The sequence below is a fragment of the Rhinopithecus roxellana genome, chromosome 20 (assembly GCF_007565055.1).
Source record: "Rhinopithecus roxellana isolate Shanxi Qingling chromosome 20, ASM756505v1, whole genome shotgun sequence".
NCBI lineage: Eukaryota > Metazoa > Chordata > Mammalia > Primates > Cercopithecidae > Rhinopithecus > Rhinopithecus roxellana.
Genome location: NC_044568.1, coordinates 48,048,234 through 48,069,388, shown reverse-complemented (window position 1 = coordinate 48,069,388; position 21,155 = coordinate 48,048,234). Strand labels below are relative to the sequence as shown.

Genomic DNA, 21,155 nt, shown 5'->3' with positions numbered 1-21,155 from the left:
AGGTGAATGGATAAACTATGGGTCATCCAGACGATGGACTGTTATTCATTACTAAAAAGAAATTAGCCGGGCGCGGTGGCTCAAGCCTGTAATCCCAGCACTTTGGGAGGCCGAGACGGGTGGATCACGAGGGCAGGAGATCGAGACCATCCTGGCTAACACCGTGAAACCCCGTCTCTACTAAAAAATACAAAAAACTAGCCGGGCGAGGTGGCGGGCGCCTATAGTCCCAGCTACTCGGGAGGCTGAGGCAGGAGAATGGCATAAACCTGGGAGGCAGAGCTTGCAGTGAGCTGAGATCCGGCCACTGCACTCCAGCCTGGGTGATAGAGCGAGACTCCGTCTCAAAAAAAAAAAAAAAAAAAAAAAAAAAAAAAAAAAAAAAAAGAAATTAGCTATCAAGGTATAAAAATACAAGAAACTTAAATTGCACATTATTAAGTGCAAGAAGCCTATCTGAAAAGATAGCATACTATATGATTTCAACTAGATAACATTCTAGAAAAGGCAAAACTATGGAGTTTTACTTTTTTGCTTTTTTTTTTTTTTTTTTTTTTTTTTTTACAACCAGTAAAAAGATCACTGGTTGTCAGGGGTCAGTGGGGAGGGAAGGATGAATAGGTAGAGCACAGGGGACATTTTGGGCAGTAAAACTATTCCTTATGACACTACGATCATAGATGCATGTCATTATACATTTGCCCAAACCCACAGAATGCACAACACAAAGAGTGAACCCTAATGTGAACTGTGGAATTTGGGTTCTAATAATGTGTTGATGTAGGTTCATCAATTGTAACAAAGGTACCACTCTGGTGGGGGATGCTGATGATGGGGGAGGTTGTGCATGTGTGGAGACAGGGGGTATATGGAAACCGTATATTTTCTGCTCAGTTTTGTTGTGAATCTAAAGCTGCTTTGAAAAACAAAGTCTACTAAATCAGTCAATTAATCCTTCACTATTTCACCATCTCCTTCACCTTACAGTGAAATCAAAATAACAAACAGGGATACAAGGCCCTGTGCAATCTGGCCTCCCTCCCCATTCCTGCCTCCCTCCCTCTTGCTTAGTCTGATCCAGCCATGCTGACCTCCTTGCCAGCTAGAATGCCAGGCACACTGCACCTCAGGGCCTTTGCACCTGCTGTGCTCTCTCCCAGGAACACTCTTCCCCAAGAGAGCCTCCCTGGTTCCCTGCCATCTTCCTTCAGGTCTTTATTCAAATGTCACCTTCTTCATGAGGCCTTCTCCATCACTCTAATTAAAAATGCAGCTTTGACTGGGCACAGTGGCTCACACCTGTAATCCTAGTGCTTTGGGAGGCCAAGACAGGAGGATCGCTTGAGTCCAGGAGTTCAAGACAAGCCTGGGCAACACAGCAAGACCCCACCTCTCCTAAAAATTTTAAAGAATTAGCAGGGCATGGAGGCACGTGCCTGTAGTCCCAGCTACTTAGGAGGCTGAGGCAGGAGATCACTTCAGCCTGGGAGTTTGAGGCTGCAGTGAGCTATGATCCTACCACTACACTCCGGCCTGGGTGACAGAGTGAGACCCTGTCTCTAAATTAAAAAAAAAAAAAATGCAGCTTTCCCCAACCCTTCCTATTTTCTTTCTTGCTTTATTGCTTACCAGAGAGTTCATAACCATCTAACATACTATGTATTTCACTTATTTCATTTCTTGGTCTGCCTCCCTCCCACTAGAATGTAAGCTCTGTGAGGGCAGAGATTGTTGCTGTTTTGTTTACTGCTACACCTCACTGCCATATCATAGAGCTCAGCACTTGGTAGGCTCTCAATATTTGTTGGATGAATAAATAAATAGCTTATGGCAAGTTCACTCATGCTTCCAAATATTTGCTGTGCTGTTTTCTTTACTTGGAATGACATTCCTCCATTCCTCTTCTGTGAAGTACACACTTTTTCAGGAGAAAAATCCCACTCAGCTTCGAAAATTCAGCTGAAGAAACCCTCTTCTGTGAAGTACACTCTGACCCTAGGCAGAACAGGTAGGAATCTCTTCTCTGAATTACCACAGTCCCATTATACTTCTGGTGGTCCCTTATCATAGTTTTTTGTAATCTGTATGGCCCCTTAGAAGGTTTGTATTCATCCTGTATTCAAAGGACCTTTGTACCTGGACTATAATCACAGGCACTCAAAAGCATTTGTGAAATGAAACAGTAAATGAATGAATAACTTAGATAAAGCAACTAATATGTAGCTTAGTGTGAAGGCATTTAGTATGTACATAATTTAAAGAAGACACTTAAAGATACTCCTATGAAAGTCCATTTGATGTTAATACTTTTTATTATACCTTACTCAAGATACAAGTTAGTGACTAATAATACACAAAGGTCAAGATAATTGCTTAGTAATTAACGTAAAAGGCTATGTTTGCTTTCATGTTTCTTTTACAATATTTCAAGAGCTTTTTTTTTTTAACTTTACCTGCTATTTGTGTTTCCATATTCATACTGGTTTAGCCTAGAGAGTATCACCGTGGGTGCTAAAGACTGGGCAGATTTGGTAAACAAAGCATTAATGCCAAAAACCACTGAGGGAAGGGGTGACCTGGAACAGACAAAAATAGCATGGGTCTATATCACATATGAATTACGTGTGTGTGTTTTATGTGTATGTTTTATATATATATATATATATCCATATATACAATTTGAATCTTTGAATCAAGAATCTCTTTGTGTATGAAGTCTTCCTTGATCCTAAGTAGACAATAATAAAAACAGTATAGTATTATAAAACATTAACCTTTTAGTTATAAAGGATTATAAAACTAGAAAAACCTAACTCTTTTTTAACATGTTTTTTTACTTTAAGTTCTGGGATACATGTGCTGAACATACAGGTTTGTTACATAGGTATAAATGTGCTGTGGTGGGAAAAACTTAACTCTTTTTCTTTTTTTAGAGACAGGGTTTGGCCATGTTGCCCAGGCTGGTCTTGAACTCTTGGCTTCAAGCCATCCTCGCAATTTGGCCTCCCAAAAGTACTGGGATTATAGTCATGAGCCACTGTGCTCAGCCAGAATGTAAGTTTTTTTTTTGTTTTTTTTTGTTTTTTTTAAAACAGGGTCTCACCCTGTCTCCCAGGCTGGAGTGCCGTAGCACAATCTCAGTTTGCTGCAGCCTTGAACTCCTGAGCCCAAGCGATCCTCCCACCTCAGCCTTAGCTGGGACTGCGGGCACGTGCCACCACACCCAGATAATTTTTGTATTTTTGGCGGGGGAAATGGGGTCTCTCCATGTTTCCCAGGCTGGTCTCGATCTCCTGGACTCAAACGATCCTCCCACCCTGGCCTCCCAAAGTGTTGGGATTATTTGGACATTGGCATTTGGTAAATGATAATGCCTTTCCCTTTCTCAGTGTTCAAGACATTTTATTTATTTATAACCTATCTAATTCAAAAGAATTTGAAAGGTGAAAAATGTTTACTAAAGTTGTGCTTATGTATTCATTCAAAAGAAGGAGTTCTGAGCTAGTCCGTTTTCCAGGTACAAAGGAGACAAAAGTGAAGACAGGGCCCTGGACTACACCCTGCCTGTCACCCAAATAATAACTTAGCAACAAAATCCTGCAACAGGAAAGGAATTATACAAAGAGAAGTCCGGGTAGCTGGCAAATCTTTCCTCAATTTAATTTGCATTAAAAATAAAAGATGGGGCTGGGCGCAGTGGTTGACATCCATAATCCCGGCACTTTTGGGAGGCCAAGAAGGAGGATCGATTGAGGCCAGGAGTTCAAGACCAGCCTGGGCAACATAGCGAGATCCTCATCTCTACAACACATATATATTTAAAAATTAGCTGGGCATGGTAGTGTGCACCTATATAGTCCTAGCTACTCGGGAGACTGAGGCTGGAGGATCCCCTGAGCCCAGGAGTTTAAGGCTGAAATGAGCTATGATCACACCACCACACTTCAGCCTGAGCAACAGAGCAAGACCCTGTCTCGAAAACAAACAAACAAACAAACAAAAGAGGCTTTGCAGTATAAATGTTTTGACAGAACTAATAAAGAATGTGCCTCTGGCTGGCTGGGCGTGGTAGCTCACGCCTGTAATCCCAGCACTTTAGGAGGCTGAGGTGGGCGTATCATCAGGTCAGGAGTTTGGGACCAGCCTGCCCAATATCATGAAACCCCATCTCTACTAAAAATACAAAAAAATTGGCCAGGCACGGTGGTGTGCGCCTGTAATTCCAGCTATTCAGGAGGCTGAGGCAGGAGAATCGCTTGAACCTGGGAGGCAGAGGTGGCAGTGAGCCAAGATTACACCACTGTACTCCAGCCTGGGCGACAGAGCAAGACTCTGTCTTAAAAAAAAAAAAAAAAGAATGTGCCTCTGTCTTAAAATAATACATTCCTCTCTAATATGCAAAATAGGACACATATGAGAAAATATTTGCCAATCAAGTACATTTTATAGCTGATCTAAAGTGCTTACAATCATACCAAAGAATAGAACCTCTCATCATTGGCTTAGGCTTTTTCAAGTAAGAAAGGATAAGATGAACTTTGATTTTTAATTTTAATTCTTGCAATGTCACCGAGTAAAGGTCATTTTGCCCAATCGTCCCGTGTAATAAGGCATATTGGCATATGTAGAACATACAGCTAACTGAGATTCCACTTTGGTTTCTGAGATTTAACCCTGTTATAATATTGGCTATGTGAACCTGAGAAATGAAAAACTGTGATGTCCTTTCGGAAATGGGGAAAAGTTGCCCAAGGCAAACAAGCACGAATATCTGATTATATTCTGCCCCCTGGTTCCTAGCGATGCCTCTTATGATTGTCTTTCAGATATATGATTTGGCCGGGCACGGTGGCGCAAGCCTGTAATCCCAGCACTTTGGGAGGCCGAGACGGGCGGATCACGAGGTCAGGAGATCGAGACCATCCTGGCTAATATGGTGAAACCCCGTCTCTACTAAAAAATACAAAAAGCTAGCCAGGCGAGGTGGCGGGCGCCTGTAGTCCCAGCTGCTCGGGAGGCTGAGGCAGGAGAATGGCGTAAACCCGGGAGGCGGAGCTTGCAGTGAGCTGAGATCCGGCCACTGCACTCCAGCCTGGGCAACAGAGTGAGACTCCGTCTCAAAAAAAAAAAAAAAAAAAAAAAAGATATATGATTTGTAGTGGCAATATAACTGAGGTATGGAGACTGATAGGTCCTGCCTACATGTGATATTTTTGTAGCTAACATTTGAATAAATATACTTACTGCTGATTAAACTTCATTACTGAAGTTTAATCTGCATCAACCATGTCAACTAGTGGCAGGGTAAACAAGGAAACCGAAGCTTGCACAATAACCCTAGAAAAAATGTTAAAACACATATGAGGATTTTACAACTAGGAGGCACAACTTTTGTTAAAAAAGAATAAAATGAAAGTTGACATTTGATTTGCAAGAAGATAAGAAATGATATACTATAAAAGTAAAGCTATATTAGACATACACTTCTATCCTCCCAAATATTATATATCTGTGAATATATAATTCTCTTTTAAAAATGTAATAACTGCTTTCACTTGGGAATTTTAAAAATGATTTTTATGCTTCTTCCTCATTCCAAATGACTAAACTCATTTAATCTGCTTAAATTATTAATAGATTCTAAAGGACAGGACATGCCAGGGAAATTAATCACACAGACATCTTTCTCTTGATATCAGAAATAGGATACATTAAGAACTGAGAAAGGGCATACAGCATTTTAATTATGATAGAAGAGTAAAAATGAGGGGGATGGTTTAAGTGAAAAAAAGCAAACAAATTTTCATTCTAAAAATTATTATAAAATATCATTTTACATACTATACAGCCAGGGCCACCCTTACAGACTTATAGAATAATTATCTATGTAGGGTTCTAATGTCTTGAAGTTTCACAGGGATTCAATCATTTGAGTCAATTATTACAGTCTCCACTACCAGTTTGTTCAAAATGCAAATATATCTTCATGAAAATTTTCTCAAGTTGTTCCAGCAGGGACCTGAATAGAATTTATAATTCATTCACCCAAAATGAGTGGCTCACGCCTGTAATCCTACACTTTGGAAGGCTGAGGCGGGTGGATCACTTGAGGTCAGGAGTTCAAGACCAGACTGGCCAACATGGTGAAACCCCATCTCTACTAAAAATACAAAAATTAGCCAGGCGTGGTGGCTGGCGCCTGTAGTCCCAGCTACTCGGGAGGCTGAGGCAAAAACAAAAAACAAAACAAAAACAAAAACAAAAACCTTTTCTTTTTTTTTCTTTTTTGAGATAGGAACTCACTCTGCTGCCCAGGCTGGAGTGCAGTAGCATGATTTCAGCTCTCTGTAGCATCCACCTCTTGGGCTAAGGTGATCCTGCCACCTCAGCTTCCTGAATATCTGAGACTACAGGAGTGCACCACCACACCTGGCTAAATTTTTATTCTGTGTAGAGACAGGTTTTGCCATGTTGCCCAGGCTGGTCTTGAACTCCTCCTGGGTTCAAGTGATCCTCCCACCTCAGCCTCTCAAAGTGCTGGGAGTATAAGGCGTGAGCCATTGTGCCTGGCCCAAAACACATTTTCTAAGGACCAACTATTTGGAGGAACCACAGTAGGTAATGGGCCACAGTGATAAGAGACTAGACCCTATTCACAATAAACTCAATCCAGTGGGGACCATAGATAGTCGCAGGTAGAGGGAAAAGCACCACAGCAGAAGTAAGCATAGGGCACTGGAGTCACATAGGAGGGCCACCTAATCCAGATGAGGAAGTCAGGGAAGGCTTCCCAGAGAAGAACATACCTGAGCTGTGGCCTAAGACACATGAGGACAGAGCCAAGCAAGAAATGGGGAACAGTTTTCCAGGCACCAGGAACAGCATCTTCTAGATACAGAGGGTCTGAACCAGGAACTACGAAGTATTTCTGTGTGGCAGAGAGTACAGTGTAAGTTGAGGAATAACAAGAAATGAAGGTGAAGGCCGGGCACAGTGGCTCACACCTGTAATCCCAGCACTTTGGGATGCCACGGTGAGCAGATCACTTGAGCCCAGGAGTTCAACACCAGCCTGGGCAACATGGCAAAAACCCATCTCCACAAAAAATAAAAATTAAGCTGGGCATGGTAGTGCACACCTGTATTCCCAGCTACTTAGGAGGCTGAGGTGGGAGGATCACCTGAGCCTGGGAGGTGGAGGCTGTAGTGGGCCATGATCGTGCCACTGTACTCTAGCCTGGGCAACAGAGCAAGACCCTGTCTCAGAAAAAAAAAAAGAAATGAAGATGAAAAGATAAAGAGGGACTATATAACCAGACATCATATGTCATCATTTCGAAATACCCTGAAAGCAGTAAGAAGCCACTTAAGATTATTAAGCAAAGGTACTTGGGAGGCTGAGGCAGGAGAATGGCATGAACCCAGGAGGCGGAGCTTGCAGTGAGCCGAGATCGTGCCACTGCACTCCAGCCTGGGTGACAGAGTGAGATTCCGTCTCAAAAAAAGAAAAAAAGAAAAAGAAAAAGAAAAAAAAAGATTATTAAGCAGAGGAAGAGCATGTTATTCTAGAAGCAATATGAGAGAGGGAGTTGGAGAGACTGGAGACTATAAACTAGGGGTTTATATGGGAAGACTGTATCCTATTCCATGTAAGAAACGAGCTATAGGAATGTCAGTGGAACTGAGAAGAGATGGATTCAGGGCACATTAGGGAGATAAAACTGCTGACAATTAACAGTGTGTTGGATCTAGGTGTCAAAGAAGAGAGAAAAGGCAAAGACAACGTCTCAGTCTCTGACTTGAGAAACCAGATAGATGGCAGAGCCATTTCCGGAGACGACAAATAATGACAAAAGAGCAGATTTGGCAGCAAGATCCTTGATTTGGACCTGCGGAATTTGAGATGCCCGCGATGGAGGCAAAGTGGGTGCTTGGAGGAGGAGGAGAGTTTGCAGAAATAGGAGGAAGAGTTGAAGGAGGAATAGAAGGCCAGCCTCTTTTATACATGGCAGCAGTATTTACTAAATGCTGAATTTTTTTGAGACAGGGTCTCACTCTGTCACCTAGGCTGAATGGAGTGCAGTGGTGCCGTCATAGCTCACTATGACTTGAATTCATGGGCTCAAATATGATCCTCCTGCCTCAGCCACTGGAGTAGCTGGGACTACAGGCATGTGCCACCAAAAAATTTTAAAATTTTTTGTAGAGATGGGGTATTACTCTGTTGCCCAGGCTAGTCTCAAACTCTTGGCCTTAAGCAATCCTCCCACCTTAGCCTTCCAAGTAAATTTTTTAATAGGTTAAAAAAAGTAAGTTTACTACAAAATTTAATGTATAAAATTCCCTCAAAAAACAAGCCGTTAACATTCAGACAATTTGTCAGAAAGGTACAATGACCTTGCTTAGAAATGAGTATTAAACTCAGTCCAGATCAAAAATATTTCACTGCTTGAAAGGGCAAATGGTAAAATTTAGTGTAATTTTGAGACTGGAACCAGCATTTACTTACATGATAATAGTGAGATAAAGAGCCAAACAGTAATAGTATTGCTTTCCCAGGAGTAACATGACAGTGGAGGCTGTTCCTTCTAGATAGAAAGAAATTAAGATGATCTTATAGTAACCAAACTTTTTCAGCCAGGACTGACTGAAAAGTACAAGGCACTGAAATGGAAACAGAATGGCATTGTGTTAAGATGGAACTCCATGCATTATTAAGCTTACTCACTCTTGCTGATGACAAAATAAACGTTCTTATTGCAAAATAAATTGCTGGCTAGGTGCAGTGACTCATGCCTATAATCCCAGTAGTTTGGGAGGCCAAGGTAGGAGGATTGCTTTAGCCCAGCAGTTCATGACCAGCCTGGGCAACATGGTGAAACTCTACTTCTACAAATAATACAAAAATTAGCTGAGTGTGGTGATGTACAGCTGTAGTCCCAGCTACTAGGGAGGCTGAGGTGGGAGGATTGCTTCAGTCCAGGAGGTTGAGGCTATAATGCGCTATGATCATACCCACTGCACCCCAACCTGAGTGACAAGAGCAAGACCCTGTCTCAAAAAATACTTAATAAATAAATTTGCTTCTGAACTATAGTATCAGTTGAAACACACAACTAAAACTATCTTGCTTAGAAATGCCATTATTATCGATATATATCAAAAATTGATTATGAATAATAACTTTTTTTTTTTGAGACAGAGTCTCAAATCTGTCGTCCAGGCTGAAGTGCAGTGGCATGATCTTGGCTTAGTGCAATCTTTGCCTCCCAGGTTCAAGCAATTCTCATGCCTCAGCATCCTGAATAGCTGGGATTACAGGCAAGCACCACTGTGCCTGGCTAACTTCTGTATTTTTAGTGTTTCACCATGTTGGCCAGGCTGGTCTCAAACTCCTAGGTGCAAGTGATCTGCCTGCCTGGACCTCCCAAAATGTTAGGATTACAGGTGTGAGCCACCACATCTTGGCTGAAATGTACTTTTTACCCCAAAATCAAGCATCAGAGGAAAACAAGAGTTAGCATTCCAGGTTACTGTGTCCTGCCTAACTTTATATATTTTTATATCATTACAACAGATTCATTTTAAGAGCTCAGACTTAGATTTTTTGCATTTCTTGCTATTAATGAAAAAGTTCATTGTTCTAGACTGAAAAGTTTATGCTAAATACATGTATGTATATTAACAAAGATCAGAAGATACTCTTTGTTTTCAATAAAAAAGCACACATTGTTTATCCCTGAAAAGTTTTCACTAACCAAATGTATGTGCATTATAATTAGAAGAGAATGTTGAATGATGTAAGTAGAATACAGATGTTCTTTAGTAAACATAAGGGTTTTTTTCCCCTGACTGATTTTTTGACTTACTTTTCTACTTGTAAAGAACAAGAGTTCATTTTCTGGATACTAAAAAACAATGGATCAGTGACTGATGTGGTCCAAGGCATTTCTTAGAGTTCTGTAAGAGGAAGTATGTAAAACACCCCAACAAGTCCAATTATATTCTTAAATATTATTATAATATTATAAAGTAACACATTTCCACATATTGAAATGCAGCTGCTGTTTCTCCATCTCTAGTACATAAACATACAAAATACAAGAAGTTAATAATGTAAGAAATATGTGGTAGAGTGGAATGTGCAAGATTTGTTTTAGAGACAAGGTATTACTGTGTTGCCCAGCCTGGTCTCAAATTCCTGGGCTCAAGCGGTCATCCCAAGTAGTTGACTACAGGCATGCACCACCACGTCTGGCTAAAAAATGAAAGATTTTGAAATCAGATGTCCCTAGATTTAAATTCCAGCTTTGCCACTTTTACCAGCTATTTCTTCATAGAGAAGTTACCTTACCTAAGAGGCATTTCCCCCAAGACAAACTTTCTCCCTCTCTCTCTCTCTCTCTCTCTCTCGCTCTCTCGCTCTCGCTCTCCTCCATTTCTCTTCTCTTACCTAGCACCATACTCAACATATAAGGTACTTAATAATTGGTAGCTGTTTTTCTTGTGTCCAATATAAAAAAGATATAAGCCAATGATGAGTAGTATTACAAAAATCATGAAAGAAAAGAGAAAGACTGCCTTTTTTTTTTTTTTTTTTTTTTAACTAAAATAAAGCCTTCTACAAATGAAAGATTTTGGCTCTCCATTCAACAGTGTGTTCCAACATAAGTGTTGGCAAACCTATGCCGACATCAAAACAGACGGATAAAGGCAGTGCCGTGCTCACAGTGAAAGTCTAATAGGTATCTGCTGTGTTGAGACGGCTGTACATAATAAGAGCTAACATTTCTAGAGGGTTTATTGTGCCAGGAACCATTTTAAGTACTTTGGATGTTTTAATTCATTTAACCCTCATAATACTTTCCTTAGGTAGGCACTATGTTTTTTTTTTGTTGTTTGTTTGTTTGTTTTTGAGACAGGGTCTTGCTCTCTCATCCAGGCTGGAGTGCAGTGGCACAGTCATAGTTCCCTGCAGCTTTGACCTCCTGGGCTCAAGTGATTCTCCCACCTCAGCCTCCCAAGTAGCTGGGACTCCAGATGTGTGCCACTATGCCTGGCTAATTTTTAAATTTTTTATAGAGACAGCATCTCACTATGTTGCCCAGGGTGGTCTTAAACTCCTAGGATCAAGCGACCCTCCCACCTTAGCTTCCCAAAGTACTGGGAGCCATTGTGCCCAGTCCCGTAGGTACTATTTTGATCCTCATTTTACAGATGAGGAAACTGAGGCACAGAGAAGTAGAGTAACTTACCCAGGATTGCACAGCTAGTAAGTGGAGAGCCAGGCTCCTCCTGGGCAGAGTACAGATCCATGCTTTTAACCCAGTTACTCCTCTGCCTCGCTGGGGAGTGTAATGTGGAAGAGTGACAGACCTATACCAACAGTTATTAGGGAGACAGAACATTTGTTCATCCTTTTCTCCTTTATTTATTCAACTCCTCAAAAACAAAGCCAGCCTGAGGCTGGGTGCAGTGGCTTATGCCTGTAATCCCAGCACTTTGGAAGGCCAAGGCAGGCGAATCACTTGAGGTCAGGAGTTGGGAGACGAGCCTGGCCAACATGGTGAAACCCCATTTCTACTAAAACTACAAAAATTAGCCAGGTGCGGTGGCACATGCCTGTAATCCCAGCTACTTGGGAGGCTGAGGCAGGAGAATTGCTTGAATCTGGGAGGCGGAGATTGCAGTGAACTGAGACCACACCACTGCACTCCAGCCTGAGTGACAGAGTGAGACTGTCTCAAAAAAAAAAGAAAGAAGAAAGAAAGAAAGAAAGAAAGGCAGGGGGAGGGGGGGAGGGAGGGAGGGAGGGAAGGAGGAAGGAAGGAAGGAGAGAGAAAAAGAAAATGAAAACATAGTGCTCACCTTCATTATTTTACCCAATAAAGTGTTAAAGAGACTTAGCCAAATAAATAAATTCAGATTTATAAATAAATTCAGATCAATAAAAATTTGGAAAGACAGATTCCAATGAGCTGTCTTTTTTTTTTTTTTTTTTTTTTTTTTTTTTGAGGCAGAGTCTTGCTCTGTTGCCCAGGCTGGTGTGCAGTGGCACCATCTCGGCTCACTGCAACCTCTACCTCTCAGGTTCAAGCAATTCTCTGCCTCAGCCTCCCGAGTAGCTGGGATTACTGGCACCTGCCACCATGCCCGGCTAATTTTTTGTATTTTTAGTAGAGACGGGGGTTTCACCATCTTGGCCAGGCTGGTCTTGAACTCCTGACCTCATGATCCAACCACCTCAGCCTCCCAAAGTGCTGGGATTACAGGCAGGAGCCACTGCACCCGCCAAGCTGTCATTTTTTACCACAATAATTTACACGTGTTAATTCTCTAGAAATTAAGAATAAATTTAAAGCAACTTTGGATTTTCTTTTATTTTTTGTAGAGACAGGGTTTCGCCATGTTGCCCAGGATAGTCTTGAACTCCTGGGCTTAAGCAATCTGCCTGCCTCGTCCTCCCAAAGAGCCAGGATTACAGACGTGAGCCACCACGCCCAGGCTTACATAAGAATTTAACAATTTTTTTTCAACCTGGTGAAGAGGAGAAACTATAGGCAAGTACTATACATGATTTAAAGTAAGAAAGTATATATAGCCTAGAATCTGGTAGCAAATAACAAGCAGAGACAGGAAATCAAACAGCTTCCCATTCTTGGTGGTTAAACAGAGGAGCAAACAGCCTGACAAACTTCAAATTGCTTTGAAAGGAGAGCATCATTTTATCATGCACACACAGTACCTGGACTATATTGACAAGCCAGACATGAAATTCCATTTGGTATGCTCTGCTAAATAAATGATGTAAGCACAGTACATTTTAGAGACAGAATCTTAAAGTATACAGCTCTAAAGTTACCACCTCCCTTTTCTCATCTGTAAGAATAAGAATCTCTTCCTCCAAGATTGTTATGAGGATCACGTCATGTAATATACACAATGCACTTGGCAATAGTCCATGGCACATGGTAAACTCTCAAAACTGTGGGTTACCATTATTATGGCACATACAGTAATTATAAAGACCTTGGGATAATAGCAGACGGGCAAATTCTATTCTATATACTTTACTTAAGAAATTGTGGTGGGCCGAATACTGTGGCTCATGCTTGCAATCCCAACACTTTGGAAAGAAAGGAAGACTGCTTGACCCCAGGGGTTCAAGACCAACGTGGGGAACATGGCTGGTCTTGAAAAACACTGTCTCTACAAAAAATAAAAAAACTTAGCTAGGTATGGTGGTGCATGCCTGTGGTTCCAGCTACTCAGGAGGCTGAGGTAGGAGGAAAGCTTGAGCCCAGGAGATCAAGGCTGCAGTGAGCCATGACTGTGCCACTGCACTCCAGCCTGGGTGACAGAGCACGACACTGTCTCTAAAAAAATAAAGAAATAAAAATAAATAAATTGTGGCAACACTTAAAACATTTTAGAACTATTTCTATCCCAAATGGCTTAACGATTTTTGAAAGCTGGTAAACAGTAAAAACTAGTCTATCTAGAATAACCTGTTCCCTGAAGAGTATTGCTAAGATGTTTTCTTATCTTTGTGAAAACAGGAAAAACCTGTAACACAGGCGAGGTAAAGCCATATTTTTAGAGGACATATTTAGGTTAAGGGGAACAACGTATCAGCTCTCCAAATGGTATAATAAGCAGCAGACCAGTATATTTTTTGAAGAGGACATGACCTCTACAACAATGGTCATGACCATGGAATTTTAATAGTGCTCTGAAATTCCAGGACTCAGGCTTTTAGCCAAGTGTTTTGAAACTTGACCAACTAACTCTTCTTCCACGTGATAGTCACAGAAATCTTAAACACCCAAATAAAGCAAAACGACACGCTCACGGGAAGCTGTTTTCTTTCATAGTTCTGCTGAGGCTTAAAGGAGAAAGCTGAGAGGAACAAAATTCCACAGCAAAAATGTTTAAAATATCACATTGTTCAGTTCTCACTGGGGTCTCTTTCCTTTTTCCCTGTTGTCTTTTTTTTTTTTTTTTTTTTTTTTTTGAGACAGAGTCTTGCTCTGTCACCCAGGCTGGAGTACGGTGTGATCTCAGCTCACTGCAACCTCCGCCTCCTGGGTTCAAGCGATTCTCCTGCCTCAGCCTCCTGAGTAGCTGGGATCCGCCACCAAGCCCGGCTAGTTGTTGTATTTTTAGTAGAGACAGGGTTTCACCGTGTTGGCCAGGCTGGTCTCAAACTCCTGACCTCTAGTGATCCACCCAGCTCAGCCTCCCAAAGTGCCGGGATTACAGGCATGGGCCACTGTGCTCGATCTTGTCTCTTTTTTCCATTATTTTTCTACCGAATCTTGTATGCTATCTGGAGCTCTGAATCTTTGGGTCTTTTAATACTGTGTGTCGGCCGGGTGCGGTGGCTAATGCCTGTAATCCCAGCACTTTGGGAGTCCGAGGCAGGCTGATCACAAGGTCAGAAGGTCGAGACCAGCCTGAACAACATGTTGAAACCCCGTCTCTACCAAAAATACAAAAATTAGCCAGGTGTGGTGGCGCGCACCTATAATTCCAGCTACTCAGGAGGCTGAGGTAGAACCGAGAGGGCGAGTGTTGCAGTGAGCTGAGATCACACCACTGCATTCCATCTTGGGTGACAGAACGAGACTCCGTCTCAAACAAACACAAAAAACTGGGTGTCACTTTTTAAAACTACTGATGAAATCAGGTTTCTAATATCATCACCCAGCTAAGAGTTAAATCTCTAATCCCTGCAGGAAAAATTATCACAAATTATAAATCGTAAAGAACATAATTATAACAATTATAATAATCATAAAGAACACAAAGAACTATTGCATACCTGTGGGCAAATAAAGCCTGCCCCCTACATAATGCTCCTTATGGAAGAAGATAGTACATCTCTGAGAATGAGAATATCTGCGAAGATCATCATGAAGTTGCTGAAGAAGGTTAAAGACTGGAAAGAAATTCATGATCAGAAAAAGGTAAAAGTATTTCTGGGACAAGATCTGTCTCACGGATAAAATGACAGGAGTCCAGGTGAGATCCTGTTCAGACTCCAAGAGAAGGTTCTCTTTGGGGCTTCTTTTAGGTTCAAAATGCCTCACATGATACATCCCAGTGTAAAGGCTGGCAGCAGCAAGGAAAGCAATGACAATGGCAACAGCCTGGAAATGGGGCAAAATTTCCATGTTATTAGAGATCAGGCCACAGAAGAGGATACCAGTAGAGCCCAGAAGTGATGCCACTTGGTTAATTTTAATAAGCTGAAGCCAACTTTCATGTCTAGTGAAAATCTCTGCAAACAGTTTACATTGGGCTTGTTGGACACAGGTGAGCGTGCTATCAAAAGCACATGATACCACCAGGTGAAGTCCACTAAGCCAGTCACCTTCTTAATAGTATTTCCAAGGAAACCACAGGAGCAGGAAGGCTACTGCATAGAAAGCGACACAATACAAGACGGAAATATGACGACTTGAACAGCATTTAGCCTTAGAGTTGTTGGGAAAATATCCAGTCAGGTCATTAAGAACATTCCATATCATTAAAATTATCTAGGAAGGGCCGGGCGCAGTGGCTCAAGCCTGTAATCCCAGCACTTTGGGAGGCCGAGACGGGCGGATCACGAGGTCAGGAGATCGAGACCATCCTGGCTAACACGGTGAAGCCCTGTCTCTACTAAAAATACAAAAAAACTAGCCGGGCGAGGTGGCGGGCGCCTGTAGTCCCAGCTACTCGGGAGGCTGAGGCAGGAGAATGGCGTAAACCCGGGAGGCGGAGCTTGCAGTGAGCTGAGATCCGGCCACTGCACTCTAGCCCGGGCGACAGAGCAAGACTCCGTCTCAAAAAAAAAAAAATTATCTAGGAAGAAAACACACACACAGGATTATTTCAGTGTAGTAGAATAAACTACTGCACTCAGTATAGGACAAAAATGACCCCTGATTTTTTTTTTTTTTTTTTTTACTTATGTGAAATAACCAAAGGTGATCAGTAGAAAAGCTAATTGTTTTCAGAACCAGTTAAAAAATTTAATAACAGCAAATACTACTCAAAAGCCAACGTGCATTCACTTTGTGTTTTTTTTGTTTTTGTTTTTGTTTTTTTTAGACAGAGTCTCGTTCTGTCGCCAAACTGGAGTGCAGCAGCACAATCTCGGCTCACTGCAACTTCTGCCTCCCAGGTCCAAGTGATTTTCCTGCCTCAGCCTCCCAAGTAGCTGGGATTACAGGCGTGCACCACCATGCCCAGATAATTTTTGTATTTTTAGTAGAGATGGGGTCTCACCATGTTGGCCAGGATGATCTCGATCTCTTGGCCTCGTCATCTGCCCACTTCGGCCTCCCAAAGTGCTAGGATTACAGGCGTGAGCCACTGCGCCCAGTTTGCATTCACTTTGTATTCAGGCATTGTATAAGTGTTTACATGCATTATTTTATCAAATCCTTAAAAACCCTAGCCAAGCACAGTGGCTTATGTCTGTAATCCCAGCACTTTGGGAGGCCAAGCCAGGAGAATTGCTTGAGCCCAGGAATTCAAGACCAGGCTGGGCAACATTGTGAGACCCTATCTCCACAAAATAAAAAAGAAGAAGAAAGAAAAAAAATTCTCTTTTTTTGAGACAGAGTCTTGCTCTGTTGCCCAGCTGGAGTGCAGTGGTGCAATCTCGGCTCACTGCAGCCTCTGCCTCCCAGGTTCCATTATTCTCTGCCTCAGCCTACTGGGTAGCTGGGATTACAAGCACATGCCACCACGCCTGGCTAATTTTTTATTTTTAGTAGAGATGGGGTTTCGCCATGTTGGCCAGGCTGGTCTTAAATTCCTGACCTCAGGTGATCCATCCGCTTCAGCCTCTCAAAGTGCTGGGATTATAGGCATGAGTCACCATGCCTGGCCAAAAAAATTTTTTTTATTTAATTAGCCTGGCATGGTGGCATGCACCTGTAGTCCCAGTTACTTGGAGACTGAGGTAAGAGGACTGCTTGAGCCTAGAAGGTCAAGGTGCAGTGACTGTAATCATACCACTGCACTGCAGTCTGGGTGACAGAGAAAGACTCCCATTACAAACAAACACACAAACAAAAAGCAATCCTTTGAGGCAAGTACTATTATTACTCTGACTTTACAAATGAGAAAACTGAGAGCCAGAGAAGTTAAGCAACTTGCCTAGCTAATAAACAACAGAGCCAGGGTCTAACCCAAGGTAGATGACCCCAAAGCATGTGCTTTCAATCTTGTGCTAGACTGCCTTCCAACAACAGCACACAGGGCCATGCCTCTGCCAAGATTGATGGCCTGTTTACACCAAGGCATAGTTTTACATAATTTCATTAGGAAAGGTTAAAATATCAATGTTTGGCATTTCAAATTAAATCTAATTAGTATGTTATTACTGGTAATAAATGAGTAACATTACAAAATATAAGGGTTTTAAAACCATGAACTCTTCCAGCCTGACCACCTAATTGGTAATGACTTACAATACAATTTGTGAATACTGTGGGCCTTTTCAAAACAGAATATTTTAGGACTGGGCGTGGTGGCTCACGCCTGTAATCCCAACACTTTGGGAGGCTGAGGCAGGAGGATTGCTTGAGCCCAGGAATTCGAGACCAACCTGGACAACATAGTGAGACTCCTATTTCTACAAAAAAAAAAAAAAAAAAAAATAGCCAGGTGTGGTGGCTCACACCTGTCATCCTACTCAGGAAGGTGAGCCAGGAGGATTGCTTGATCCTAGGGAGGTCAAAGCTGCAGTGAGCTATGATTGCACTACTGCATACCAGCCTGGGCAACAGAGCAGTCTCAGAAAAAAAAAAAAAAAAAAAAAAAAGAAGAAGAGAGGGACAGAGACTGGATATCTTAGTAATAATACTGATTTTTCCACATAAATTAATTTTCCAGACAACCTAAGCTTACTCTTTAAATTCTAATGCCTTTACATTTTAAATAGCAATCTTTTAAAAATCTCTCTTTCCAGCTGGGTGCAGTGGTTCACACCTGTAATCTCAGCACTTTGGGAGGCTGAAGTGGGTAGATCACCTGAAGTCAGGGGTTCGAGACCAGCCTGGCCAACATGGCAAAACTCTGTCTCTACTAAAAATACAACAATTCACCAGGAGTGGTGGTGTGGGCCTGTAATCCCAGCTATTGGGGAGGCCAAGGCAGGAGAATCACTTGAACTGGGGAGGTGGAGGTTGCAGTGAGCCGAGATCATGCACTTGCACTCCAGCCTGGGTGACACCAAAACTCTGTCTCAAAAAATAAAATAAAAAATAAAAATCTCTCTTTCCCTCAAAGGAAGGAGATCTGTCCTATGTGAAAGGACAGTAAAGATTCCATCTCACCTGGGTTTGATAAAAGGCCACTTCTGGAATCGTGTACAGATGTAGAAAAAGTTTCACATAGTAGAAACCAAAGACAGAATTCAGCATTTCAGTCCCTAATGTCATCAAAGAGTATGCCCAAGCAACGGGTTTGATATTTAAAAGTGCCATTTTCCATGCAGAGGAACTCTTCTTTCCTTTGTTTAAAAAAAAAAAAAAAAAAAAAAGTTAAAATTCACTGTTTGCACACAGTAGTGGATGGGGGGCAAAACATTGCTGGCCAGTACTTAATTTTAGTTAAATAAGAGTCCAAACCTATGAGCTGTATGTACCCAGATTTAACACCTGACTTCCTTATCTATTCACTCAATATTTTTTGAGATGCTCGCCAGGAAACCTAGTTTGCATAGAGTGTGACTCCACTTATATTTTTATCTATCTCTTCAAACTTATAAAGTGGGATTTCAGCCTGGCCAACAGGGCAAAACCTCATATCCACAAAAATACACAAAGTATCCGGGCATGGTGGCACACACCTGTAGTCCCAGCTACTCAGGAGGCTGAGGCAGGAGAATTGCTTGAACTCTGGAAGCAGAGGTTGCAGTGAACTGAGATGGTACCACTACAATCCAGCCTGGGCGACAGAGCAAGACTCCACCTCAAAAAATATATATAAAATAAAGTGGGATTCATCCAAGAGCTTGGAAATGATTAACTAGTGTCAAGGAGATATGTTTATGCCATTATTATCCTCCCTACTTGGTAGGGTGCAACAGAAACAGAACAACAAGGTGACAGCCTTTAGCTCAAGTCAAAAAGAAAATAAGCCCCTTATCTTAGTATAAAGTTGTTCATTCAGTAGTACAGACTTGCATTTGAAGACTTATTCTTGATCTTCTGTAGCTTTGACCACAAGGACATAACTACAATGGATACAGAAATAACACATTCTGATCCTTGCTGAGATCCTTGTACGGGCCTCTCTTAAATCTAGTCTATTGTCTTACCCTTTGATTTTTATAAGTGGAAAACAGGAAAAGGCTAACCCAGCAAGAGGAAGGCATAGATTCATCTTCCTTTCAATCTTGACTATAGTTTAAAGAGAATACCATGATCTTTCTGTTCTATTCCTGGCTTACTTGAATATTTGGCCAGGTCTCTGCATCTTACTGAGTCAGAAAACAGAAACAAATTCTGATCACTCAAAGGATGTTACTTGCTTGAGTAATCCCTGGGCCTCTGTTTTAACTTTGTAGATCCAGGAACAGAATTAAGCAGGCAGTTCGGTCTACATTGCCAAATTTCTTAGGGAAAAAGAGGGCAAATCAGAAGGAAGAAGTGGGCATCTGGCTCAAATGACCAAATTATTTACGGTCTCTACACTTCACTTTGCACCAAGTAGACCCAAGAATGATTATAATTCCGCTGGGTGTGGTGGTGCAGACCTGTAGTCCTAGCTATTCAGGAGGCTGAGGTGGGTGGATTGGTTGAGCCCAGGAGTTTGAGGCTGCAATGAGCTATGATCTTGCCACTGCACTTTAGCCTGGGCAACAGAACAATACCCTGTCTCAAATTAAAAAAAAAAAAAAAAAAAAAAACAACTCTAATTCTATGAGTGGCAGGGTCCTAGAATTATCAAAAATGGGTTATCAAACCCATATGCATACCAAGCATTGTCTACAGAATAAAGAATGTTTTGTCCACATGTGTACTTGTATTCTTAAAATGTTTGTAGCTTCTGCTGTAATGATTAAAGGTACAAATCTGATTATTTTCATCATGATGCAGTTCCCAAACACTTCAAAACTACTATTGTGTGGAGACCAGCCAACATTTTTGACTTTAAAAGTAATTCTCAGATTTCAAAATGCTGGGAACTACCAGTGAAAACTTCACTTTAAGTTCATCCCTGCGAATGAAGACTGAGGCTAGAGGTTGCTTGGTTACTAAAAGAGTCAAAAACAAGGGAGACAGTAGAACCAAAAGCCAAGACACAAATTTAGCCTACCAAAACCTAGGGACTCTTGTTTTTCTTAGTTTTATTTCAGGTATGCTAAAACAAGAAGCATGCTGCACCTTTCTAATCTGATCTATCATTATGTCGTATGGCAGGTATTTGTAAACTTATAATTCTGCAAAAGGCCATAAGCTTTCTGAGAGTTGAATTCAATTTTTTTTTTTTTTTTTTTTTTTTTTTTTTTTTTTTTTTTTTTTTTTTGGGACGGAGTCTCGCTCTGTCGCCCGGGCTGGAGTGCAGTGGCCGGTTCTCAGCTCACTGCAAGCTCCGCCTCCCGGGTTTATGCCATTCTCCTGCCTCAGCCTCCAAGTAGCTGGGACTACAGGCGCCCGCCACCTCGCCCGGCTAGTTTTTTGTATTTTTTAGTAGAGACGGGGTTTCACCATGTTAGCCAGGATGGTCTCGATCTCCTGACCTCGTGATCCGCCCGTCTCGGCCTCCCAAAGTGCTGGGATTACAGGCTTGAGCCACCGCGCCCGGCCGAATTCAATTTTTTTTTTCAAAGATTTAAGTTAAGTACCCAGCCTGTCTGAAACATAAGAATATAAGGTTTCAATGGCACTGTGAAAAACTCTACAGTCTGAACTTCTTGGCCAGGCACAGTGGCTCACGCCTGTAATCCCAGCACTTTGGGAGGCTGAGGTGGGCAGATCACTTGAGGTCAAGAGTTTGAGACCAGCCTGGCCAACACAGTGGAAGCCCATCTCTACTAAAAATACAAAAATTAGCCAGGTGTGGTGGCAGGTGCCTGTAATCCCAGCTACACGGGAGGCTGAAGCAGGAGAATGTTTGAACCTGAGAGGTGGAGGTTGCAATGAGCCAAGA

At 41.9% G+C, this 21,155-nt stretch overlaps 1 long non-coding RNA gene across 1 annotated transcript; it reads right to left on the bottom strand.

Annotated features, from left to right (window-relative positions):
• Positions 1-2,293: 2,293 nt before the first annotated feature.
• On the bottom strand, positions 2,294-15,116 carry LOC104682096. The gene is made up of 4 exons (XR_750649.2): positions 14,824-15,116; positions 8,509-8,663; positions 5,245-5,337; positions 2,294-2,576 (listed from the first exon to the last, which is right to left on the bottom strand). It is a non-coding gene; the product is annotated as an uncharacterized LOC104682096 (long non-coding RNA).
• Between the last annotated feature and the right edge of the window lie 6,039 nt (positions 15,117-21,155).